Here is an 18,514-nt window from a genome sequence, read left to right as displayed (position 1 = left end):
TTTACTTTAATTTTTGTAGTCTGACGCACCCTTTTTTTATTTTTTTTTATTTTTTTGCCACGTCAGTTGTAGGGGGATAATAAATTTACTTTTAGGTAGTTTAAGTGTGTAATAAGTCTCCATGATAGTTTAAGTGTGTAACTGAATTTTCGGTGTAATCATAAATGTCAAAGATTTGGCAGCCATAATATTTGATATATTCACACTACTATGTTGAATTTTTTGTATCTTCAAATGATATCATTCATGACATCAAGGTACCCGTTTTTTTCCTATAAATAGGAGAGCTGACCATTAGTTGAAACACACCTTAAAGCATATGAAAATAGTTCATTGCTTTCTTTCTTTATATTTTCATTAAGAGTTATTTTGTAAGAGAGTTAGTGTTGGAAAACACTTGTGTGGACCCTTTCTTTGAAGTGAACTTGTGAGGTTATTCTCTTGGGGTATTTGAGATTAATTGGAGTATTTACTCTAATTTTGTATTGTTGGTTGATATAGTAAAATTCTCTTCTCCACCTGTGTACTAGGTCACACCGATCGTACCATATAAAATTTGTGTCTTCTTTATTTGCTTTTACTTTCGTTATTATCAATTTACTATTGTCTTTTCTATTGTCATTATAACATTATTTGACTAAATTCCGCATTATCTGAGTTCTCAATCCAAATAAATTGGTATCATAGCCTGATCTAATCGGGTAAATTTTAATAGCCAAAAATGACAGTAACAAAGACTTATGTTGAGAAATTTGATCGAAGTCCAAACTTCGAGATGTGGCAATTAAATATGGAGGCTATCTTAATTCAAGATGGTCTAGATATGACACTTGATGGAAAGGAGAAGAAGCCAGAAAATATGACAGACACGGAGTTTGCCGTCATAGACAAAAAGGCAAAATCAAGTATTATTTTAAATCTCACAAATGAGGTTTTAGGTGATGTATCTACAGAAACTACAGCCAAAGGCATATGAAAAAACTAAAAACCTTTTATATGAAGAGGACAGTGGAAAACAGACATTACCTAAAGCAAAAGCTTTACATATTTCGTATGGTTGAAGGTATTTCTATACTCTCACATCTTGATGCATTTGACTCTATTCTTATGGATTTGAGTAATATACATGCTGAAGTTAAAGATGAGGATCAGGACGTATTATTACTTATTTTCTTACCCAATTATTTAAGAATATTATAGATACTATGCTTTATGGAAAGGATAATAGCTCTTACAGGAAAATCAAGTCTATCTTAAAATCAAAAGAACAGATAGATAGAGATATTACTGGGGAAAGTAATGGAACCCACGGGGAAGGTTTATTTGTAAGAGGTAGATCTAATAAGAAAGAATCAAGTAGTACAACAACAACAACGACCCAGTAAAATCCCACAACGTAGGGTCTTGGGGAGAAGGAATCAAGTAGTGAGAGGTCTAAATTAAGGTCAAAGTCCAAATACAAAAATGTGGTGTGCAAATATTATCGTAAGAAAGGTCATATTATTTTTGAGTGCTATAAGTTGAAAAATAAAGAAAAATAAAAAAGAGCTCCAAAATACTGGCTCTGCTAAAGCAAGTGTAGCTAATGATGAGTCTAACAGAACAATATTTTTAGCTACTAGTAATAGCCTTAAATCTAATAATGAGTGGATTTTGGATTCGGATTGTTCTTATCATATGTGTCCCAATAAGAATTGTTTACCACATATTAATCTGTTGGAGGTGGAGTTGTCTTGATGGGAAACAATGCTCCCTGCAAATTTTTTGGTAAAGGTACAATTCGAATCAAAATATATGATAGTGTGGTAAGAACTCTCACCGATGTTAGATATGTTCTTGATTTAAAGAAATTCTCATCTCATTGGGTACTCTATAATCTCTTGGGTGCAAATACACAAGTCAAGTTGGAGTTATTGTAACAACCCCTAAAATGTTGTATGTCGGTATTTCAATTCTCGATAAAAATAATACAGCCTTTGTATTTTGGGCATAACTTTTCATAGGTTGGTCCAAATTAGGTGATTCAAATTTCTGGGTAATCACAACATCCTTACCTACAACTTTCATGAAGAACATAACTTCAAATTCGGAGTATAAGTAGGTCAAATAAATTAATCTTTGCAAGATATAGTGCTGTGACGGAATTGAGTGTTGATAGAAGAAAATTCATATCTCACTGTAGGTTGCTCCAAATTGGTTGATTCTTGAACGATATGAAACTAGACTTCCATATCTACAATTCTTATGAAGAAACCAAATCCTAATAAGGAATTTATCTTATTCAAACGTAGCTTCGAAAATGAGTATTCTGTTAAAAAGAACTCATCTTACCTACCATGGAAACATCTAGATGCATTTGACATCATGCATGACATAAATTGTCCTCCATTTAACATCATCCATGACATCAATATATTCCATTAAATTTTCAGATTTTTCTTTATAATTATTTTATTTATTGTTAGGTCCCTCTTTCCTACCTATAAATACCCACCTTATTTCCTCATTTTATTCATCAAGCTTTCCTAAGCATTTCTTCTCTCTATATACTTCTTCTCAAATATAGTTTTAGTTTTAGTAGTATAAAAATACTACTCCGGTCATTCTTATACTCCGGGTAGTACACAAAACGCTCCGGCGAGGAGAAAAGGCTAGGGATCCAAGAGTATTCCAATTCGGAGTAAACCTTCGGATTTAAGGTATGTAAGGCTTTCATAGCATTGGATTGAGTTCGTCCATGCGCCCAATATTTAAATTTATTATAATTGAGTTATAGTTGAGTTTTATTCAAATCTTGAATTCTAGATGAATTAATTCTTCTTCTATTGAGTTTGATATATTTATGCATTAATATTATTATTATTGTTATCTCTCATATTATTGGAATTATTGTTCATGGCTACTTTCCCATGAATTCTAATTGATTTGATGTTCATGAATATTTTTACATATGTTTTGAGTAAAGATGTTGGCTTTTTATTATTTTTATTGATAAAAAGAGAGTTATATGAATTAATACTATATATGTATTTTATTGAGTTTTGAAAGAGTAAAAGAGTTGAATTTGAATGAATTTGAGAAAAATGATATTTTGAGCAAGATGTTTTGATGAGATGTAAATGATGTTTTTAGAAGTATAATGATTGATGAACATGAAATGAGATGAGTTTGATGATTTAAATTAAAGTCCAATGAGACTAGATGATGAGTTTAATATGAGCACATATTTTGGGAGTAGTATTGAGCACCGAGTTGGGTAAGAGTTTAATTGACTCAAACCCCAGAACTACGTAGCCAGCGTAGGATGGAGGCTATGCCTCTTAAGTCCCAAAAAGAGGACTTTGATGAATGGATCCAAGATGGTGATGTCCTTTACCCTGGCAAGGTATTGGATGGATGTGGCAACGACATCGCTTCGTTGTATCATCGCTAGCTCATAAGTGATGGTTGTCGGTTAGAGAAACTCCCAACTGAGTAAGCATTGCTTATTACTATTATTTTTATTATTATATTTTAAACTTGCATTACATATTCATGTTGAGATGATGTTGAGTTCTGAGCTGAGTTTTCTTGAGAGGAGTTTCTTGATATCTGTCCTTACCTTCCTGCCATTTTACATACTCGTACATTCCACGTACTGACGTCATTCGACCTGCATCGTTTTATGATGCAGATACAGGTGTTAGAGATCCTCAACAGGCGCATCGTTGAAGATCATTTCTTTTCAGCTATTTGGTGAGTCCTTCTTGTATTCGAAGGAACTCCTTATCCTTTTATTATTGTTGAGTGTGATGTTTCTTTTGAGGTAGCCATGGACATGTCATTGGCACCATCTAAGAGTATTAGAGGCTTCATAGACAGAGTCTGATGATGTAATCGGAGTAGTTCTCCTTAGAAACTACTTCTTCTAAGAATTATATATTTTTCCTTTGATTATGACAATCCCACATTAGTATTATTAAGTCTTCCGCTGATGAACAAATGAGTAATGAGACCAAGTGGTTCTCTCGGAAGCCAGAGATGGTTTCTGAGTGCCGGCCATGCCTAGGGTACCCTCTCGGGGCGTGACAAACTTGGTATCAGAGCACAGAGTTCAAGAGTCCTAGGGTGTCTATGAAGCCGTGTCTAGTAGAGTCTTGTTTATAGGTGTGTCGTGCACCACACTTATAATCAGGAAGCTATAGGACATTAGGAATTATTTCACTTCTTTCATAATCTGAGTTCGTGCGATAGAGTTTAACTCTATAAAAGCTTTCTTTCTAATTCGTGCGTTTACACGTTTCAGACATGCCTCCTAAACGTTCAGCTAGCCAGAGGAACACTCCCAGCACTGAGGTTCCACAGTCAGTGATGCCTCCACGGAGAACTAGGGGCCGACCTGCAAGGTCTACTGAGGTACCCCAAGTACCTACTGTTCAGGCCACTCCTACTTCTGAGGATGATTTTCGAGGAGCGATTGCTATGCTCACCCAGTTGGTGGCTGCTCGAAATAGTATCCAGAGTTCACCAACTCCTAGCTCTAGTTATCAAGAGCCGTCTGCTGCCACGAGGATCAGAGATTTTCTGAGAATGAATCCACCGGTCTTCACGGGTTCTAACATTGATGAAGACCCCCAAAATTTCATTGATGAGATGTGGAAAATACTAAAAGCGATGCATGCTACAGAGATTGAGGGTGTTGAGTTGGTGTCTTATCAACTCAAGGATGTCGCAAATGTCTGGTATAACCAGTGGGAAGAAAGTAGAGGTGAAGATGCAGAGCCTGCTCTTTGGGATGAGTTTGAAAGAGCATTTCTTGATAACTTTTTTCCCCAAGAGCTACGTGAAGCAAAAATTGAGGAGTTTGTGAACCTCAAGCAAGAGAGTATGACTGTGAAAGAATATAGTTTGAAGTTTATTCAATTGTCCAAATATGCCCCAGAAATGATTCCCCATATGAGGTCTAAGATGAGGAAGTTTGTCTCTGGCCTAGGCAAACATGTAAAGAAAGAATGTAAGGCAATGCTAATGATTTCTGACATGGATTTTTCTAGATTGATGGTGTATGCTCAGCAGGTTGAGGATGATAAGAAAAAGGACCGAGAAGAACACCTAAGCAAGAAGGCTAAGTCTGCTGGGCATGAGAATGAGCAGAAGCAAGGGAAGGGTAACAAGTCTTTCTTTCAGAAAAGGTCTTCCAATTATGCACCTTCCCCAACAAATACTTTTACACCTAATACCAGGTATGATCAAAGATCTCTAAGTCACCAAAACTTCCGATCTCAAGGTTCTCAGTCCCAATTAAGTATGGCTCAAGGTTCTAGAGGGAAACCACCATGTGCTAGATGTGGAAGGCTCCATTTAGGAGAGTGTCGTGTGGGCACCAATGCTTGCTACAGATGTGGAAAGATAGGTCACTTCCAGAATGAGTGTCCTTCAAAAAGGCAGGGAGATGGAAGTAGTAGAGCTCAGTTTTCTTCTGCAGCTCCACAGAATAGAGGTAATCATAGAGGTGCAGCTTCAAGTGCAGGTGGGGGAACCAACCGCCTGTATGCTATGGGTAGTCGTCAAGACCAAGAAAACGCACCCGATGTTGTTACTGGTATGCTTCGAGTCCTTTCTTTTGATGTGTATGCATTACTTGATCCAGGTGCTACATTATCTTTTGTGACTCCTTACTTGGCTAGTAAATTTGAGATCCTTCCTGAGTGTCTTCTTGAGCCTTTCAGTGTGTCTACTCCTGTTGGTGATTCTATCTTAGCTGAGAGGGTCTATAGAAATTGTACTGTGTCAATCTATCATAGGGATACCATGGCTGACTTAGTTGAGTTGGATATGGTTGATTTTGATGTGATTCTTGGTATGGACTGGCTTTATTCTTGTTATGCTTCGGTTGATTGTAGGACCCGAATTGTCAAGTTTCAATTTCCAAACGAGCCTATCTTAGAGTGGAAGGGGAATTCTGTAGTGCCTAGGGGTAAATTTATTTCCTACCTTAAGGCCAGAAAATTAATCTCTAAGGGATGTACATATCATATAGTTCGAGTCAAAAATATTAATGATCAGACTCCATCTCTTGAGTCAGTTCCCATTGTGAATGAGTTTCCTGAAGTCTTTCCTGAGGATCTACCCGGAATTCCTCCTGATAGAGAGATAAACTTTGGTATTGATATCCTTCCTGATACACAACCTATCTCTATTCCTCCTTATAGGATGGCTCCTGCTGAGTTGAAAGAGTTGAAAGAACAACTGAAAGACCTCCTAGATAAGGGGTTTATTAGGCCAAGTGTCTCACCCTGGGGCGCTCCTGTCCTATTCGTGCGAAAGAAAGATGGGTCCCTTAGAATGTGCATTGATTACCGACAACTAAACAAGGTCACCATTAAAAACAAGTACCCTCTCCCCAGAATAGATGATTTATTTGACCAACTTCAGGGTGCCACATGTTTCTCTAAGATAGACCTCAGATCAGGCTATTACCAGTTGAAAGTGAGAGAATGTGACATCCCGAAGACGGCTTTTCGAACCCGCTATGGTCATTTTGAGTTTCTTGTTATGTCCTTTGGATTGACAAATGCTCCAGCAGCTTTTATGGACCTCATGAACCGAGTATTCAAGCCATACCTAGATACGTTTGTAATTGTCTTCATCGATGATATTTTGGTCTACTCTATAAGTAAGAGTGAGCATGCTAATCACCTTAGGATTGTCCTTCAAACTCTTAAGGAGAAGGAGTTGTATGCTAAGTTTTCAAAGTGTGAGTTTTGGCTTGAGTCTGTAGCATTCCTAGGTCATATTATATCTGGGGATGGAATCCAAGTTGATACTCAAAAGATTGAGGCAGTTAAGAACTGGCCCCGACCCACCTCTCCAACCGACATAAGGAGTTTCTTAGGTTTGGCTGGTTACTACAGGAGGTTTGTTGAGGGATTTTCATCCATATCCTCACCATTGACTAAGCTGACTCAGAAGAAGGCTAAGTTTCAATGGTCTGATGCTTGTGAGAAAAGTTTTCAAGAGTTGAAAGCTAGATTGACTACTGCTCCAGTACTATCCCTACCCGAAGGAATGGATGGTTTTGTAATCTATTGTGATGCTTCAAGAGTTGGGTTGGGATGTGTATTGATGCAGAAAGGTAAGGTCATTGCCTATGCCTCCAGGCAGCTTAAGACTCATGAGAGGAACTACCCCACTCATGACCTTGAGTTGGCAGCTGTGGTATTTGCTCTTAAGATTTGGCGTCACTATCTTTATGGTGTACATGTGGATGTGTTCACAGACCATAAGAGCTTACAGTATGTATTCAGCCAGAAGGAGCTGAATTTGAGGCAAAGGAGATGGCTAGAGTTGCTCAAGGATTATGACATGAGCATTCTCTACCACCCAGGTAAAGCAAATGTAGTTGCTGATGCTCTTAGCAGGTTATCTATGGGGAGTACAACTCATGTGGAAGAGGAAAAGAAGGAGTTGGCAAAGGAAGTGCATAGACTTGCGCGTTTGGGAGTTCAACTTATTGACTCTAGTGAGGGTGGTACAATAGTACGAAATGGAGCCGAATCATCTCTAGTTGCAGAGGTGAAAGAAAAGCAAGATCAGGACCCTATTCTTCTTCAACTGAAGGATGAGGTTCACAAGCAGAAGGTAATGGCTTTTACCAAAGGGGGAGATGGAGTGTTGAGATATCAAGAAAGATTATGTGTTCCAAGTGTTGATAGTATTAGGGAGAGAATCATGAAAGAAGCCCATAATTCTAAGTATTCCATCCATCCAGGTTCAACAAAGATGTATCATGACTTGAGAGAAGTATACTGGTGGAGTGGAATGAAGAGAGATATAGCAGAGTTTGTGTCCAAGTGCCCAAATTGCCAACAAGTTAAAGTTGAGCACCAAAGGCCTTGTGGAGTGGCTCAGAATATAGAGATACCGGAATGGAAGTGGGAAATGATCAATATGGACTTCATTACCGGTTTACCACGAACCCGCAAACAACATGACTCTATTTGGGTGATTGTGGATAGGATGACCAAATCGGCCCATTTCTTGCCGGTTAAGACTACGAACACTGCAGAGGATTATGCCAAACTGTATCTTAGAGAGATTGTTAGACTGCATGGAGTTCCTTTGTCTATCATCTCTGATAGGGGAGCTCAATTTACTGCTCAGTTTTGGAAATCATTTCAGAAGGGCTTGGGTTCAAGAGTGAACCTTAGTACTGCTTTTCATCCGCAAACAGATGGCCAGGCAGAGCGTACGATACAGACTTTGGAGGATATGTTAAGAGCCTGTGTTATTGACTTCAAAGGTAATTGGGATGATCATTTACCTCTTATTGAGTTTGCATACAATAATAGTTTCCATTCGAGTATTCAAATGGCTCCTTATGAAGCTCTGTATGGGAGGAGATGTAGATCACCAATTGGTTGGTTTGAAGTTGGTGAAGCTGAGTTGATTGGACCAGACTTGGTTCACCAAGCTATGGAGAAGGTGAAAACCATACAAGAGAGGTTGAGGACTGCTCAAAGTCGCCAAAAATCCTACACTGATGTTAGAAGAAGAGATTTAGAGTTCGAAGTGTACGATTGGGTATACTTGAAAGTTTCACCCATGAAGGGTGTGATGAGATTTGGAAAGAAAGGGAAGCTTAGTCCCCGCTACATTGGTCCTTATCAGATTATGAGGAGGGTAGGTAACGTAGCCTATGAATTGGAGTTGCCTCCAGAATTAGCTGCTATTCATCCCGTGTTTCACATCTCTATGCTTAAGAAGTGTTTGGGAGATCCTTCACTTGTTGTCCCAGCTGAGAGCATTGGGGTGAAAGAGAGTTTGAGTTATGAAGAGATTCCAGTTCAAATTCTTGATCGTCAGGTTCGCAAATTAAGAACTAAGGAAGTGGCATCTGTCAAAGTCCTATGGCGAAATCAATTTGTTGAAGAGGCTACATGGGAAGCTGAAGAAGATATGAAGGCTAACTATCCTCATCTATTTATGCCTTCTGATGACGATATTCAAGGTAATATTCCTTACTTCTACCTTTGAGTCGATGTTTATTCTTGAGTTTGAGTCATTAACCATTTGAGTATCAGAGTTGATGTATTGATGATATTCATTCTTTATGTCTCCTATTTTCATCTTCATTCGAGGACGAATGATCCCAAGGGGGAGATATTGTAACAACCCCTAAAATGTTGTATGTCGGTATTTCAATTCTCGACAAAAATAATACAGCCTTTATATTTTGGGCATAACTTTTCATAGGTTGGTCCAAATTAGGTGATTCAAATTTCTGGGTAATCACAACATCCTTACCTACAACTTTCATGAAGAACATAACTTCAAATTCGGAGTATAAGTAGGTCAAATAAATTAATCTTTGCAAGATATAGTGCTGTGACGGAATTGAGTGTTGATAGAAGGAAATTCATATCTCACTGTAGGTTGCTCCAAATTGGTTGATTCTTGAACGATATGAAACTAGACTTCCATATCTACAATTCTTATGAAGAAACCAAATCCTAATAAGGAATTTATCTTATTCAAACGTAGCTTCGAAAATGAGTATTCTGTTAAAAAGAACTCATCTTACCTACCATGGAAACATCTAGATGCATTTGACATCATGCATGACATAAATTGTCCTCCATTTAACATCATCCATGACATCAATATATTCCATTAAATTTTCAGATTTTTCTTTATAATTATTTTATTTATTGTTAGGTCCCTCTTTCCCACCTATAAATACCCACCTTATTTCCTCATTTTATTCATCAAGCTTTCCTAAGCATTTCTTCTCTCTATATACTTCTTCTCAAATATAGTTTTAGTTTTAGTAGTATAAAAATACTACTCCGGTCATTCTTATACTCCGGGTAGTACACAAAACGCTCCGGCGAGGAGAAAAGGCTAGGGATCCAAGAGTATTCCAATTCGGAGTAAACCTTCGGATTTAAGGTATGTAAGGCTTTCATAGCATTGGATTGAGTTCGTCCATGCGCCCAATATTTAAATTTATTATAATTGAGTTATAGTTGAGTTTTATTCAAATCTTGAATTCTAGATGAATTAATTCTTCTTCTATTGAGTTTGATATATTTATGCATTAATATTATTATTATTGTTATCTCTCATATTATTGGAATTATTGTTCATGGCTACTTTCCCATGAATTCTAATTGATTTGATGTTCATGAATATTTTTACATATGTTTTGAGTAAAGATGTTGGCTTTTTATTATTTTTATTGATAAAAAGAGAGTTATATGAATTAATACTATATATGTATTTTATTGAGTTTTGAAAGAGTAAAAGAGTTGAATTTGAATGAATTTGAGAAAAATGATATTTTGAGCAAGATGTTTTGATGAGATGTAAATGATGTTTTTAGAAGTATAATGATTGATGAACATGAAATGAGATGAGTTTGATGATTTAAATTAAAGTCCAATGAGACTAGATGATGAGTTTAATATGAGCACATATTTTGGGAGTAGTATTGAGCACCGAGTTGGGTAAGAGTTTAATTGACTCAAACCCCAGAACTACGTAGCCAGCGTAGGATGGAGGCTATGCCTCTTAAGTCCCAAAAAGAGGACTTTGATGAATGGATCCAAGATGGTGATGTCCTTTACCCTGGCAAGGTATTGGATGGATGTGGCAATGACATCGCTTCGTTGTATCATCGCTAGCTCATAAGTGATGGTTGTCGGTTAGAGAAACTCCCAACTGAGTAAGCATTGCTTATTACTATTATTTTTATTATTATATTTTAAACTTGCATTACATATTCATGTTGAGATGATGTTGAGTTCTGAGCTGAGTTTTCTTGAGAGGAGTTTCTTGATATCTGTCCTTACCTTCCTGCCATTTTACATACTCGTACATTCCACGTACTGACGTCATTCGACCTGCATCGTTTTATGATGCAGATACAGGTGTTAGAGATCCTCAACAGGCGCATCGTTGAAGATCATTTCTTTTCAGCTATTTGGTGAGTCCTTCTTGTATTCGAAGGAACTCCTTATCCTTTTATTATTGTTGAGTGTGATGTTTCTTTTGAGGTAGCCATGGACATGTCATTGGCACCATCTAAGAGTATTAGAGGCTTCATAGACAGAGTCTGATGATGTAATCGGAGTAGTTCTCCTTAGAAACTACTTCTTCTAAGAATTATATATTTTTCCTTTGATTATGACAATCCCACATTAGTATTATTAAGTCTTCCGCTGATGAACAAATGAGTAATGAGACCAAGTGGTTCTCTCGGAAGCCAGAGATGGTTTCTGAGTGCCGGCCATGCCTAGGGTACCCTCTCGGGGCGTGACAGTTATGAAAATCTTACTAGGTGCTCTAGTGATCATGAAAGCACGCAAATCTGGTACGTTGTACACTTTATTAGGATCCACTGTTGTAGGTGTTGTTACAATTTCTATTCAATCTAATTCTGACATTACCAAATTGTGGCATATGCGATTAGGGCATGAGTGATAAAAGTCTTTCCATCCTCAGCAAAAGAGGTCTTCTATTATCACGAATCGAATTCGGGTGTGATGACACTCATCTCAATCCACCGAGATAAGTCAACCTAAAAATCAACAGAAAGTAAATGCGGAAGTAATTGAGATAAGGCAATATTTAACTTAGTCAAAAATAAATAAATAATCTCAAAATCCCCTAAGACTGGTTGTCTTGTGTACAAGTCACTAATACATTACCGAAGTACAAAAAAAATATAGTCACAATGTCTTTGTCTCTAGAATAGGACTAAAACATATTAAAAGAGTAAGAGATGTCCGCTAGATAGATGTAACAGTTACCTCAACACTCGAGATGATAGCCTCAGATGTGGTAGAGAACACTAAGAGATCAAGCAGGTCCGAGCTCACAACCTACACAAGTGTAGAAGCAAGGGGTGAGTACCAAACAACACGTTACTCAGCAAGTGGACAACTAAAACTACACAAAGCTCAATAGATATAAGTACTCCTGTCCTCCCAACTGAACCTCCTTAACTATAACTTGCATAAAACCAACCCAACTCTACACTTGTACAATAATAACAGTAATACAGTCCACAAATACTTATCAATAGTCTCATCAATGAATCATATCAAGTCAAGTTCAACATATGAGCAATAAAGGGGTAAACACAAATTCACAAATATCAACAAAATGCGATGCAATGAGATGATGCATGTCTGTCCTATCGATACACATTCGCTGAATTACAGTCCGGAATCCATGGGGGATATTTCTATCCATGTTACCTATTATATCCCGTACTTCTGTACCTTGAGACGTGTTCTTAAGCTTCTTGAAAATTGCCATGTGATCCCTATTATCTATCACGTTACCAAATAACTCTAAGGAAGGGAGGATGTGATGCCCCATGATAGTGAAGGTTGGAAATAGAGTTATAAGTATTTGAAAGAAGTTGGAGGCCAACTAACAAATCATGAAACTCGACTTGCTTGCGTAAGCTACCGACTTAGACGTCTTATATAACTAAGCTACTTGAGTACACATCGAGCTTAAGTAGCAAGGAATACATAGGCTCTTAAAGTGAGACGAAATTACGAAACCAGAAAAAAGAAATAAGGAGACAACGTACCTACTTGAAGCAAGCAAGTGATGCACCTACTTGAAGCAAGTAGGTGACTCACCTACTTGAGGTGGACCCCACGCTGCCACGTGGCAGCTTTGGGTTGGAAGCATGGATAAGGTGACACCCTAAGGGGCTGCCATGTGTCACTCCTAGAGGGATTCCACATGTCACCTTCTAAAGGAGGGATATATATATGTGTAATATGCTGAAAATATTTCATTTCTTCATCCTTTCACTTTGGAAAACTTAGAGAAACTAGAGAGAAGGCTAGAGACAGCCACGAATTTTGTCAAGAAGAGGTAAGTCCTCTGATTTCATTCCATAAGTTAAGTGTATAAGGTATTCTTCAGTTAAGCAATGGTGTTTAACAACAAAAAATTTATCATTGGGGCAACAAGGAGGTTTTTGTTCTTGTTAACAAATCCATTTTTTAAATGGGACTGCTGTTAGTAATACTAGTATAACTCCTTGTGTAAAGCTTTATTTCAAGTGATTCAAGATGTTTTGGAAAGATATTTCATAGGTATATAACTTTAATTTAGCCTCTAAAACCCAATTTTTCTTTTATCTGCTCTAAAAAGAGTAATGAAGTATAGGGGAGGTGCTGCCCAGATTTTGTTTTGGAAATCCTACACGGACTGCTGTTGGTATTTTAGGCATATCGTTTTGTAAAAAATTGTTGTAGGGATAATTCAAAATTATATGCGACCCTAAGACACCTCTCTATAACTTTCATTTAGGGAACAAATCCTATTTCACTTAATTACCCTTTCGAAATTAAGCGACAATACAAGACAGTAGGCTGTCTAGAATTCAAGTTTTGATAGTTTTGGCGAGTTTTGGCTAATTTCGGGTAAGGTAAGGTCTTTACTTTCAATTTGGAGGTTATGGTATTGGTATGAAGTGTATTATATGTTGTGTAAGTGGCTGGAAATATGAAAATACTATAGAAATGCTTAACGTTGGAAACAATGTAAAATTGATGTCGTTATAGTTAAATTGTAGTCGAAATGAGGCGTTGTGCATGTGGGGTGATGCTGCAGGTGTGTGGTGGTGTGTTTCAGGGACTAAAAGTATTCTAAAATAGGTTTGGGAGCTCTGGTTGTAGCTACATGACCCTCCGCTTTGTACGGTTAAAGGTTTTACAAAATAGAGACTAGAAACCCTATTTTGGATATCATAACTTTGAGCGAGTCGTTTGGAGTTTGTATTATGCAATGTTGATGTGAATTGCTTATATATATGCTGCAGGTTGTTGTTGTTGGTTGGCTGTAGTTATTAGGGATGTTATTGGAAATTCGGATAGGCATGTTATAGAGGAGGTGCTGCCTGATTTCCGGTAACGCCTTAACTAACTAAAGAACTAGTCGAGAAGACGAGTGAGGAAATGAGTTCTATGAATACTCGTGTGCAACTTAAGATGCTGAAAATTCAAGTGTTATTTATGTTCGTATTGCTTTCGTGTTGAATAAGTTTAAAGGACAACGAGGCGAACGTGACAAAGAGTAACTCGTAAGAGGTATGTAAAGCCTGTCTCTCTTTTCTTTTGGGCATGTCTTAGATTTAAGTGACAAATGATATGTGCATGAAGTCTGGGGTAATTCTATTCATGAGCTCTGAACATGATTCATGATTCATAATTCGTGTTCACTTTTGAATGTTAAGACTCTTAAAGTAGTTAAACTCCCATTCCTCAAGTCTTCTATATGCGGAAAAGTAATGTATGTAAAGATTATTCCTTCTCTTGGCATGTCTTTGGCGTAAGTACATAAAGTTTATCTCTTCCTTTCTTTTGGCATGTCTTCAAGTTAAGTAGTGAATGATATGATCTTGAGGGTAAATCTACTTATATATGCCAAGCATAATTCACGGTTCATATTTACTTCTTGATGATAGAATTCTTACAGTAATTGAACTAGAGCTTCTTAAGCCTTCCATACGTTAGGAAGGGACGAGTATGTAAAGCTTAACTCTTCTTTTCTCTTAGCATGTTTTAGCCATAAGTGGTTGTTATATGTAATGTGGGGATAGTTCCATTCTTAGAACCCCGAGCATGACTCATTAATCCTATTCACTTCTTGATGTTAGAACTCCCGCGATGGTTGAGTTATGGTCTTGTAAGCCTTCTACGTGATACAAAGTAATACACGTGAAGCCTATCACTCCCTTTATTAAAATGGCTTAATGTAAGTGAAATGATGTGTAATATGAGTTAGAGACAGTTCCATTTATAGGTTCTGGATGTGACTTATGACATGTACTCACTTTTGAATGATAAGGGTCTTAAAGTAGTTGAACTACGCCCCTCGAGCCTTCTATAGGCTGAATAGTGATGGAATGTGTAATCTCCTATACCTAGGGGCTCTTGACCATACTTTATGGTGATACCTGAGGGATGTTTGATATGTTATAGAGTTTTACGTACACGTATATGCATTTTTATGTGATATGTGGATTGGACCATCGTACCTCAACATCATCATATGATATACGGATCAGGCCGTTGTACCTCGGCATTATCATATGATATACGGATCGGGCCATCATACCTCGACATTATCTTATAATATACGAATCGAGCCATCGTTCCTCGATATTATTACACGATATGTGGATCGGGCCATCGTTCCTTGGCATGTGCTTGCTATATACATGGATCGGGCTGTACGTTCCACAATGCTAATGGTATATATATGCCTATCATGATAGATAATATATTTATAACACCGAGTCCCCGAGCGGGCCGGATACGATACGTGATAATGGTATACATGACTTTATTTTGTGAGGTGCAGGTATAGTACCTTATTAAATGTTATACTTGGTTTTCTGCATCCTTGTTTCAGTTGTTATCTCAGTTATGTTATGCTTATATACTAAGTACATATGTCTTATTGACCCTTCGTTTTCCGGGGGGCTGTGTTTCATGCCCGCAGGTATAGACACAGGTTCTGGGAGTTCGCCAGCTTAGGATTCCACTCAGCCAATTTGGAAGGAGCTCTATTGATTCCGAGTCGAGTTGTAGTACCAAACCTTCTATGTATATATTTGTTTATTCAGAGGTACGGCGAGGGCCCTGTCCCATAATATGTTACTATTAATGTTCTTAGAGGTCTGTAGACATATGTGTGGGTTATACGTGTAAGTTTTGTTCAGTTATGCCTACGTGATGTATTTTAAATATTAAGGTATTATGGCAGCCTTGTCGGCTTGCACGCCCTTTTATGATAAGATACAAATGAAAGAGGCTACATGTATGAAAATGATAGGACCCACTGGGGTTCTTATGGATAGTTCTTATATTGATCATTATATCTGATAAATGCGGATACGGAGGTCCAGGTTGGACCCCAGTCGCGGCTCATGGGGTTGGGTCGTGACATTACCTGTCACGGAGCATGTGTCCCGTCATCTCAATATACATATCCTGCCATGGAGCATGTGGCCCGACCCCTTTCATTTTATATCATTTTCAGTCTCAACACAATATGTCAGAACCAATGCAATTAATTTATATTCATATAATTTATGATAATAACATGACAACAACAATAATTTTTTCTATCTCACATCAACATAGTCATTTCACATGTCCAAAATAAACCCATAATCACAACATATCAATTCCACTAATACATGTCATTAGACCAGTATTTTATACCCCTCATCTCTATTTTTAATGCCAATCATACAGTCAATAATCCAGTCCAATTCTCATTACTTCTCAGTACACATAACATGGAAATACAAGCATCTACAAGCTTAAATTAAGATTTAGAAATTCACTTGTCTCAATTAAATTGAATAATCACTTTAAAACTTGAGCCTTTCGTAATGCTTCCGAATGATCAAAATCTATTCAAATACATAATCTTCAAAAGAATACGAATCCAATGACACCCATATTGCAATATTTGTTTTCGGATAAAAAATTGGGTCAAAAAGTCATTCCGAGTCATTGAAGTCAAATCTAAAATTTTCTTTCCGATTATGTTCACTCATGATAAAATAAATTCACATGTCAAATTTCAGCTAAAACGGATCGTTATTCAACCCCCAAATCAAGATTTTATGTGAAGAACCCTAGAGTCATATTTTCTTATTTCAGTATTATTTCTCCACCAATATACCCTAAAATTATGACATAAAAATTTAATGGAAAAGATGAGAATAATTATCTCGATGATTTGGAATGAAAATCTCTATTTTTCTCTTCTCTTTTATTTTTCTTTTCCCCTTTCTTTTCTTTCTTTGTCCGTATATTTTTTTTCTAGTTTGTTCGTTCGCTTTCACGCCGCTGCTTTCTACTCACATCTGATGGCTTAATGCCTTAAAATTATATATATATATATATATATATATATATAATATTTTATTATTATTTATTTCCTTCTTTTTCTTTTCTAAATTAATCATGTACTAAAAGTGACAAATCCTACTAACCTATTTTATTAAATATAAGAAAAGTGGTATAAGTATTAAATAAATTAACACTTTAGCCCACCAATAAAATTAATTTTCTAAAATAAGCCCTCAACTAATTAACCGAAGTTACCGAAAGATCCAAAATTTTCAACTTAAATTTACGAAAAGGGTCTTCTATAAAAGGAGGAGGAATCATTCTCAAAATGACCTAACAGGTCATTACACCTATGTGGACAAAGTACTGGAAATATAGAGTTCTGTAAACACTGTGTGTTCGGAAAGTAGAAAAGGGTCAGCTTCAAATATCCAGCAATCCATCGAACAAAAGGTACTTTGGACTATATTCATTTAGATCTTTGGGGTCCTTTTCGTATCCCATCGAAAAGTGGTGCCAAGTATATGTTAACTTTCATTGATGATTATTCAAGGAAAGTTTGAATTTATTTCATGAAAAATAAAAGTGATATTTTCCTAACTTTCAAACAATGAAAAGTTTTGATTGAGAAGCAAAGAAGAAAAAAGGTCAAGTGTCTTAGAACAGATAATGAATTAGAATTTTGTAATGACGAGTTAAATGAATTATTCAAAAATAAAGGAATTACTCGACATCGCATTGTGAGGATGACCCCTCAACAAAATGGTTTTGCAGAAAGGATGAATAAAACTCTTTCGGAAAGAGTCTTTAAGTTCTTGTAACACGAATAAGGAGTAGGGTACCTTGACATTCCTTCTAAGCCAAACTCATCAACTTTGGAGTAAAATATAGTTGAAAATCTTGAAGTTGAAGCTCCAGAAGTTGTGACTTCTGAAGTGAACCAAATGAGCATTCTATAGCCACAAACAGACCAAGTAGACAAATTCAAAAACTAGAAAGGCATAGATATTATATTGCATTTTCTCTTTCAGTTCCACAGGAAGCTGAAGAAATTGGAGAACCATCAAATTATTCAGAAGCAATTTCTAATGTTGATTCGGCCAAGTGGTTGATTGCAATGACTGAAGAAGTTGAATCTTTCCACAAGAATAGTACCTGGTCTCTTGTGAAGCCGCCGTCAGTAAAGAAAATTATTGGTTGCAAATGGATCTTCAAGAAAAAGGATGAAATTCCAAGGGTTGAAGATGCAAGGTATAAGGCACAATTAGTTGCAAAGGGCTATAGTCAGGTACAAGGAGTTGATTTTAATGATATTTTCTCACCTGTTGTTAAACATAGCCCTATTTATTTCTTTTTTGCCTTAGTTGCCATGTATGATTTTGAATTAGAACAACTTGATGTTAATACAACTTTCTTACATGGAGAACTTGAGGAAAAAATATACATGCATCAACCTGAAGGATTTGAAATTGAAGGAAAAGAAGATCATGTTTGTTTGTTGAAGAAATCCTTGTATGGATTAAAGTAGTCTCCAAGACACTGGTATAAAAGGTTTTATTCCTTTATGTTGGGCCATGGTTATTTGAGGAGTATGTATGATAGTTGTGTTTACTTTCGGAAGTTAAATGATGGTT

Source organism: Solanum dulcamara, chromosome 1 (assembly GCF_947179165.1).
Source record: "Solanum dulcamara chromosome 1, daSolDulc1.2, whole genome shotgun sequence".
Taxonomy (NCBI): Eukaryota; Viridiplantae; Streptophyta; class Magnoliopsida; order Solanales; family Solanaceae; genus Solanum; species Solanum dulcamara.
The sequence above is the reverse complement of the archived record's forward strand: the minus strand, read 5'-3'. Positions refer to the sequence as shown.